Consider the following 10,478-nt stretch of genomic DNA (forward strand, 5'->3'; position numbering starts at 1 on the left):
GGCGGTTGAGCCGCATTGTGGGACGTGTCCTGGCCGTGCCCCGCCTATGCCCATGGTATTTTTAGTGCGTAATTATGTACGCGCGGCACAGATTTCGTCGCTTGACTGGGACTAGGACGGAGGCCGAATTGCTAGGCGAGCTCTGAACGTGCCAGGCGATCCTGTTGCAGGTTACTCCGGACTCGCTTGAAGGTGTCCGGGGGCTTTATCGCCGAATTGGCGGTTTGCCTTAAAAGGCTGCTTTGTGCTTCTGCTGCGAGGGCCGCAGTGTGCTCCTCCGTGCGGAGCGAGCGTTCTGTGTTTCCATTGACTGTTATAACCCCACGAGGTCCTGGCATTTTGAGCTTGAGGTATGCATAATGCGGTACCGCATTGAATCTGGCAAATGCGGTTCGTTCGAGCAGTGCGTGATAGCCACTGCGGAACGGGACGATATCGAAGATTAACTCCTCGCTTCGGAAGTTGTCCGGAGATCCGAAGACCACTTCCAGTGTGATTGAGCCCGTGCAACAGGCCTCTACACCTGGTATGACACCCTTGAAGGTGGTTTTTGTGGGTTTGATCCTCGAGGGGTCTATACCCATTTTGCGCACTGTATCCTGATAGAGCAGGTTCAGGCTGCTGCCACCGTCCATAAGGACTCGAGTGAGGTGAAATCCGTCAATGATGGGATCAAGAACCAATGCGGCAGAACCGCCATGACGGATACTAGTGGGGTGGTCCCTACGATCGAAAGTGATCGGACAAGAAGACCATGGGTTGAACTTTGGGGCGACTGGCTCCATCGCATAGACGTCCCTTAGTGCACGCTTCCGTTCCCTCTTGGGAATATGGGTTGCGTATATCATGTTCACCGTTTTCACTTGGGGAGGAAATTTCTTCTGTCCTCCTGTGTTCGGCGGCCGGGGCTCCTCCTCATCGTCGCTATGCAGCCCCTTTTCCTTGTTTTCGGCATTCAACTTGCCGGCCTGTTTGAACACCCAGCATTCTCTGTTGGTGTGGTTGGCTGGTTATCGGGGGTGCCGTGAATTTGACACGAGCGATCGAGTATGCGGTCCAAACTGGACGGGCCCGGATTGCTTCTTTTGAACGGCTTTTTCCGCTGACCGGATTTAGAGCCACTGAATCCGGCATTGACTGCCGTGTCTTCGGCGTTGTCGCCGTTGTTGCGGCGCTTGTGTCTGTTGCGACGTGGTCTGCCGTTAGCTATCTTTGGCATCTGAATTGCCAGGATTTCTTGATGTGTTGTTGCTGCGAGCCAGCCAGCTGTCCTCGCCCGCGCAAAAGCGGGTCATGAGTGTCGTGAGGGCTGCCATGGACTTCGGCTTCTCTTGGCCGAGGTGTCGGGCGAGCCACTCGTCACGGATGTTATGCTTAAATGCCGCTAAGGCCTCGGCATCCGGACAGTCGACAATTTGGTTCTTTTTAGTTAGGAACCGAGTCCAGAATTTCCTGGCCGATTCCCCTGGCTGTTGGATTATGTGGCTCAAGTCATCAGCATCCGGTGGTCGCACATAAGTGCCCTGGAAGTTGTCAAGGAATGCATCTTCCAAATCCTCCCAACTGCCAATGGAGTTTGCTGGCAAGCTATTCAGCCAATGCCGAGCTGGTCCTTTGAGTTTTAGTGGGAGGTACTTGATGGCATGTAGATCGTCACCGCGGGCCATGTGGATGTGGAGGAGGAAATCCTCGATCCATACCGCGGGTCTGTTGTACCATCATATGATTCAATGTTCACGGGTTTAAAACCCTCTGGGAATTCGTGATCCATTACTTCATCAGTGAAGCATAGGGGGTGTGCGGCGCCTCTGTGCCGGGCTATATCACGACGCAGTTCATACGAGTCTTGTCTGCTGTATTCGGCCCGGCCGGATTTGCTTTTAGTATATCCGGCGTGACGGTCATCGTCACGCGTTGGGGCGCGCCCCCGTGATCCGTAGATCGATCTTGCATGTTTTGCTTTGTTTTCCAATACGTCTCGCAGGTCCCGCGTGTTGCCCCGGGCCTTGGTATTTTTGTTTGAATGGCGGCGGGGTGCGGGCTGGACTTCGGGCTGATATGCCTCTATGTCTCGGCACGAGGTGGCCGATCAGCCGCATCATACGCTAGTGATGTAGGTTTCAATGCTTCCTCCTCTAGTTTGGGGTAGCAACCTGCGCTTTGGGTAACTCTTCGTTGGGCGTTCGAGTTCATATTCCTCGGCCGCAAGGACTTCAGTCCATCTATCCGCTAGCAGATCTTGATCAGCTCGAAGCTGTTGTTGCTTTTTCTTCAGGCTGTTTGCTGTGGCTATAAGCCGGCGCTTGAAGCGCTCCTGTTCGACGGGACCCTCAGGCACGATAAATTCTTCGTCGCCGAGGCTCACCTCGTCTTCGGAGAGAGGCATGTAATTGTCATCCTTTGATTCTCCGTATGCTGCCTGTTCCGGAGGGCTAGCTTGTTCATCCTCCTGCTCGAGGTCTGGCTGGAGGGGATTGTCGTCATCTTCGGCACTATCCGGAGCGTTATTGTCTCTTGTGCCGGTATCGCTGCTTTTGCTATGGCGGGACTTAGAGCGGCGCCGCTGACGTCGGTGCTTGGATTGCTTCTTGCAGGGATTACCCTCCGTTGTCTTATCACCATCCCCTTCTTTGGGGGTGTCCACCATGTATATGTCATACGATGAGGTGGCAGTCCAGCGCCCTGTGGGTGGTGGTTCTTGTTCGTCTCCTGCATCGTCGTCCATACCGTCGATGTCTTCGGAGCCGAAGTAGAGCATGTCGGTTAAATCGTCGATAGTGGCTACTAAGTGGGTGGTGGGTGGGGAGCGAATTTCTTCGTCGTCCGCATCCCATTCTAGCCGGACATAGTTCGGCCAAGGGTCTCCTGACAAGGAGAGAGACCTCAACGAGTTTAACACGTCGCCAAAGGGCGAGTGCTGAAAGATATCCGCGGAGGTAAACTCCATGATCGGTGCCCAATCGGATTCGATAGGCACGGACGCAGGCGGCTCGGATCCCATGGCCGGGGACGGATCCAACGGTTCGGCAACACGGGTCTCGTAGGAGGTGAAGTCACTATTCGGCTTTATCGGCCACTGAGTGTGCGGCCTCCGTGGCGGGGTCCATCCACCCGTCCTTAGATGGCGCAATTTGTTCCGGATTGAGGGCCGGAGTAGTTGTAGGTGTGATCTCCCGAACACTGTCCGACGGCAGAGCTAAGTCATGCTCGTCGTGATTGTGCGGCGCACCTGACATGGGCTCGAATCCGTCGAAGATCAAGTCTCCACGGATGTCGGCAGTATAGTTCAAGTTTCCAAACCTGACCTGATGGCCAGGGGCGTAGCTCTCGATCTGCTCCAGATGGCCAAGCGAGTTGGCCCGTAGTACGAAGCCGCCGAATACGAAAATCTGTCCGGGGAGGAAAACCTCATCCTGGATCGCATTGTTGCCGATGATCAAAGGAGCCATCAAGCCTTATGGTGACAGCACAGTGGAACTCTCAATGAAAGCACCAATGTCGGTGTCAAAACCGGCGGATCTCGGGTAGGGGGTCCCGAACTGTGCGTCTAAGGCGGATGGTAACAGGAGGCGGGGGACACAATGTTTACCCAGGTTCGGGCCCTCTCGATGGAGGTAATACCCTACTTCCTGCTTGATTGATCTTGATGATATGAGTATTACAAGAGTTGATCTACCACGAGATCGTAGAGGCTAAACCCTAGAAGCTAGCCTATGATTATGATTGTTGTTGTCCTACGGACTAAACCCTCCGGTTTATATAGACACCAGAGGGGGCTAGGGTTACACAGAGTCGGTTACAAGGGAGGATATCTACATATCCGAATTGCCAAGCTTGCCTTCCACGCAAAGGAGAGTCCCACCCGGACACGGGACGAAGTCTTCAATCTTGTATCTTCATAGTCCAACAGTCCGGCCAAAGGATATAGTCCGGCTGTCCGAGGACCCCTAATCCAGGACTCCCTCCCTCGCAGCCTTCTGAAAGATCGTGGATGTCGCCTAGAGGGGGGGGTGAATAGGCGCTTTAAAATAATTACGGTTGAGGCTTGAACAAATGCGGAATAAACCTAGCGGTTAATTTGTCAAGCACAAAACCTACAACAACTAGGCTCACCTATGTGCACCAACAACTTATGCTAAGCAAGAAAACTACTTAGGTGATAGCAAGATATATGACAAGAAACAATATGGCTATCACAAAGTAAAGTGCATAAGTAAAGGGCTCGGGTAAGAGATAACCGAGGCACGCGGAGACGACGATGTATCCCGAAGTTCACACCCTTGCGGATGCTAATCTCCGTTTGGAGCGGTGTGGAGGCACAATGCTCCCCAAGAAGCCACTAGGGCCACCGTAATCTCCTCACGCCCTCGCACAATGCAAGATGCCGTGATTCCACTAAGGGACCCTTGAGGGCGGTCACCGAACCCGTACAAATGGCAACCCTTGGGGGCGGTCACCGAACCCGTACACTTTGGCAACCCTTGGGGGCGGTCACCGGTACCCGTCAAATTGCTCGGGGCGATCTCCACAACCTAATTGGAGACCCCGACGCTTGCCCGGAGCTTTACACCACAATGATTGAGCTCCGAACACCACCAACCGTCTAGGGCGCCCAAGCACCCAAGAGGAACAAGCTCAAGGGTACCAAGCACCCAAGAGTAATAAGCTTCTCAACTTGTAACTTCCACGTATCACCGTGGAGAACTCAAACCGATGCACCAAATGCAATGGCAAGGGCACACGGAGTGCCCAAGTCCTTCTCTCTCAAATCCCACCGAAGCAACTAATGCTAGGGAGGAAAATGAGAGGAAGAACAAGAAGGAGAACACCAAGAACTCCAAGATCTAGATCCAAGGGGTTCCCCTCACATAGAGGAGAAAGTGATTGGTGGAAATGTGGATCTAGATCTCCTCTCTCTTTTCCCTCAAAAACTAGCAAGAATCCATGGAGGGATTGAGAGTTAGCAAGCTCGAAGAAGGTCAACAATGGGGGAAGAACACGAGCTCAAAGGATAAGGTTCATTGGGGAAGAAGACCCCCTTTTATAGGTGGGGAAAAATCCAACCGTTATGCTCACAGCCCGCACAGAGCGGTACTACCGCTCGTCCTCACGGTACTACCGCTAGGGTAGCGTACTACCGCTAAGGGTAGCGGTACTACTGCTTGCGAGCGGTACTAAAAAAATACATCCGTGCCTACCACCGCTGGACTTGTGACGAGTTTTTGGTCCGGAGCGGAAGTAGCCACGGAAGTAGCCGCGGTACTACCGCTCCCAAGAGCGGTAGTAAAAAATACATCCGCTCCTGTCCGCGGTAGTACCGCTGCAGCCTTTTCAGAACACCAAAACTACCACAACTTCTGCAAACGGACTCCGAATTCGACGAAACCAAGTTTGTTGGAAAGCTAACGACAAGGGCTAACACAATCTTGATAGAAATAACAATAAGAAGCAAATTAGAAAAGGCCCAAGAGAAAATGGTGAGAACCCTTCCTCGAATAAGACCGGGAAAAACTACAACACCGAAAACGCAATAGAAGAGGCATGTGAACTCCGTTTTCGATGAACTCGAGCTTGTCATCAAGATGAACATAAGTTCTAAGACTCACAAAGAGAACCAAACAAGAACCAAGAAACATGATGCAAGGATGCAATGGTTTGAGCTCTCTACTAACGATACGATCAAGCTACCAACTTGAGAGCCCCCCTTGATAGTACGGCAAACGATCCTATAACCCGGTCTCCCAACTACCACCATGAGACCGGTAAAATAGAAAACCTATCAAGGGCAAACCTTTGCCTTGCACATGATCCACTTGAGCTAGATGATGACGATCTTGTCCTCCTTAAGATGGACCACCTTTCTTGATTGCGTTGGGTCGATGGAGACTAGATGATTGCTCCCCCATACTCCACTATGGGTGAGCCACTCTTCGGCACATCTTCACAAGTCCATTGACACCACAATGGATGGCAAGCTTCAAGAACTTGATCTCTTCGTGATGCTCCACCTGAACTTGCACACGGCAATCTTGATGACGATCACCACTTGATGTCATCCTTTCCATGGGTTGTATGATATCTTCCTCTTGACGCAAGCCCATGGACACGTACCTAACCCCACATAGAACTCTCACATAGACCATGGGTTAGTACACAAAGTGCAATGGACAATGCTTACCATACCATGGGATCACTCGATCCCTCTCGGTACATCTTTTACGCTTTGTGAGTTGATCAACTTGATTCACTCTTGACTTAGTCTTGATCAACCTTGAATATTTCCAACTCTCTTCGTTTGGATGATGTCTTGAAGGTAAACATGAATGATCACACAATCTTCTTCTTCAAGACATGCTTGCAATAAGCTCAACACTCACATGACCAATCTTTGGATAATTCCTTAATAGCACCTTGGTAAACACATAAACTCCTTGAAACCAACACATGGACTTCAAGAAATGCCTATGGACAAATCCTTCAAATATAACTCAATGCAACCATTAGTCCATAGAGAATGTCATCAATTACCAAAACCACACATGGGGGCACCACATGTCCTTTCAATCTCTTCAGATATAACTCAATGTAACCATTAGTCCATAGAGAATGTCATCAATTACCAAAACCACACATGGGGGCACCGCATGTCCTTTCAATCTCCCCCATTTTGGTAATTGATGACAATCACTTTCAAGAGAGTTTATATAAGGAATTATGCATCAACATGCCATGCAACAACCAAGAATGCATGCGTAGGAGATGCGTATGCTTAGGAACCAACCAAAGCTAGAAGAGACAACTCTCTAAACTTCTCCACAAAACTCTCTGAAACTTCTCCCCAATTGGCGAAAAGCTTAGAAGGCCAATATAAATTGTGGTCCTCCATAAATTTTGTATTTCTCAACAAGTGAGTGGAATGCAACACACATATCCAAAGGTAAATACTTGGAGGAACACAAACTATATTGAGGCACAAAGATAGCAAAAGAATGATATGCCACAAAGACATAAAAAAGAGAGAAACAAGCAATCAAGCAATCAAAAGATACCAATTGAAGCAAGCAAACAAAGGATATCAATTGAACCAACTAGACCGAAGATCCTATGAGCCACATGAATAAGGATATTATGATATGAGTAAAGGAGTGTTCTAAAGAAAACTAGAGGAGCTCCCCATGATTTGTGCACACATAAGAATTTTTGTATTTGGATACAAAGTGCACAAAATAGGATCATAGCTCCCCCAAAATCAATAGAAACTTACAACAAGTGCAAGGTAGCAAATAGGAAACAAAGCCTAGCACTTGCAATAAACACATGGTTGAGCAACATGTAAAAGAGGCAACTTAAGAATAGGCTCAACCAAAATGATGTGTGTGAGTCATGGAAAAGCACTTGAGAAGACTAAAATAAGGATGAGCATTAAGCATCAACATAGTCTTGGATAAATGAGATACACGGTGCATGACATGTCCTCCCCACACACACCCAACTAGCAAATGGGTTCACAAGCTCACTAAAAAGATAACAACAAAGCTTGCGACAACCCATGGTGAAGATAGAAGAAGAAAGCCTCATCAAGACGAGGGATACCAATTAAGATGGCAAAAGCCTCGTAAGATAAGCATGAGGAAAATAATCTTCACCACACAAGAGTGCATCAAGATGCAACGAGATAAGACACGCACTCAAGGCAAAAGCTTTCACGGAGCCACCAAAGAAATAACATAAGAAAGACAAGGTGGACGTGAAAGAAAGGATATCATCTAGAGATGTAATTTCTCTCAAGTGTATAAGGTTCTAGGTAGACGAAATCATGATGATATATATCTACAAAGAAGGATGTACACCCGAAATAGTTATAACACGAAGGAACAAGATATCCAAAAGGAAGTCATAGATATACCAATAAGATATTTGCTTGGAAGCATAGCACATGGCTAGATATGGTCTTATTGTATATAAATGAATTCCTACCATACAACCATCAAAGACATCACAACTAGCAACATGAGATCATCGTTGAGATGCTTTGAGAAAGGAAACAAGTATCACAAGATGGAATGAATATCATGCCAAGATGCAACCTACACAAGGTTGAATGCAAGAAAAGAATGCATGAATAGATACTTGTTACCGAGATATCATTGGAAGGATGTAGAAGAAACCAATTGAAGGTAATAGATAGTAGTTCATTGAGCATCCTAGCTTGACTCCAATAAGAACATGGTGACACCACCTTCCTTGTGAGTGAGCCGAGCATCCAATGCATCTCCAATTGTTCCTAGAACAACAACACAAACAAAATGGTACCCAAACTCATTGGGACCAAAGAGTTAGAAACACCAACAATACATAGGACAAACTCCACATAAATATGTGCATATAGATTTGAACTTAAATATCATGCACATCTCATCCAATTTGAGACTTGGTGGAGTTTCCCTTATATATTGGGTCAAAGAAAGAAACCATGCCAAAGAAAATACATGAAGTAAATATGCAAGCTAAAGACTTTCAAGAACCAACACCAAATGAAAAAGGAATACCAAGTGAAAAGGATACCAAAAGGAGAAACCATCACTTGGAAGATATACATCAAGGAATGAAATATCCATTGGCACACTCAAAAAGAAAGATGTGAAACTCCCAAAAGAGAGAATGGTTCCAAACAAACCACGTGCTCTACAAAGTTTCATGATGGCACAAAGTACCAAAAAGAAACGGTTTGCATTCCACCAACACACACTTGATAATGATCACAAGGTGAGCGTTCCAAGAAAAATAGGATAGCTCCCCCAAGCATTGTGCATTATAGAGAAATTGCATTTGAATACAAAAAGCACAAGATGGCATCACCACTTTCACTATATCTATACAAACACTAGACAATCTCAAGGAAATAACAAGATCCACAAGTGGTATGGAATACAATGGGAGTTGACACAATCCTAGGCAAGAGATAAGGCAAATAAAAGCAAAAGCCAATGTAAAGATGATCAATAATTTCTACCACATATGTGAGTACCAATTGTCAAAAGACAAGAAGTATTTGGAGATAATTCCCGGTGGTAGATAGCAAGGATATCCAACATCATCTTGACACCAAACATAAGAAAATATGCAACTTGTAGAGATAACATGCCACCTAGGAACAAGATAATTTACAATATCAACTCTAGGTGACAATATCTCAAATGTACACATTTTCTAGGCTAGTAATATACACATAGCATATTACTCCCCCATAATGTGATACCAATTAAGGATAAACAAGAGGCAAATAAAAGGATCCAACAAGAGATAATTAATGGACTATTTAGAATTTGAACTTCTCATGAGAAGACATAACACATAGTATCTAGATAAGCTTGCAATATCAATACTAGGTGGTATTCTTCATGTACACACATTTGTGGGACCGTGAGGTGCACAAAGCACATCACTCCCCCAAAATGGGATGTTCCATTAATCTCTCACAAGAGCCAATTAAGATACAAACAAGATGTAAAAGGCTCAACACACTACACACACGTACATGATGTGCAAACCAACACACACATACTTGATTACTCAAGATAAGAAAATTGGAGGCACAACATATACAAACACATGCAAGGAACAAAACCAAAACATGCAAAGGGGCAAGTAACTTTCAATGTAAACAATTTAAGTACAAGTTACCGCAAGGAGGCACATTGGATATGAGATAGAAACTTGATAATCCGAATGACTTGGCTTGAGACAATAAGAATGATGAAGTCCCCTTAATTCTTCATAATGTAGCTAAGTCTCCAATGCCCTCCAACAACACCTATTGATCAAGTTTGAGCTTGTTGGTCCCCAACCAAAGTTGGGTCCTAAGAGGTTAGTCACAATAGGCTTGGCAACCCAAATGGTTCTTTTCTTGACACCACTTTGAGTACCAACAAACTTGGCAAACACATTGCCAACCTTATGCTTCCCAAGAGAATAGATATAATCAATAATAATTGGGTTGGATAAGTTACCACTAGTGCATGAAGAAGCGAGGTGACCTTTCTCACGACATAAGTAGCAACGTCTACTCTTCACTTTCTTCTCACTTGATTTCTCAACTTGAGAAGCATTAGCTTGAGTATTCTTGGGAAGAGGCATTTCTTCAACTTGTGGTTGAGCATGAGATTGAACTTGTGGCCTCTTCCCTTGTTGCTTGTCACTAATGGCCTTCTTCTTCAATGGGCAAGATCTCACATGATGCCCTTCAATTTTGCACTTGAAGCAAACAATCTTGGCCGAATTCTTGACTAGTTCCTGGCCCTTCTTCTTGTTCATCTTGGACTTCTTCTTCTTATTGGAGTTGAATCCAAGTCCACCTTTGTCATTGGGGGATTTTTTCACACTCAAGATATTGTTGAGTGTGGATTTCCCTTCATGACTCTTTTCCAAGTCTTTCTTCAAAGAAGTGACTTGGGCCTTGAGCTCTTTGATTTCCTCTA

The sequence above is a fragment of the Triticum aestivum genome, chromosome 1D, assembly GCF_018294505.1.
Source record: "Triticum aestivum cultivar Chinese Spring chromosome 1D, IWGSC CS RefSeq v2.1, whole genome shotgun sequence".
Classification (NCBI taxonomy): Eukaryota; Viridiplantae; Streptophyta; class Magnoliopsida; order Poales; family Poaceae; genus Triticum; species Triticum aestivum.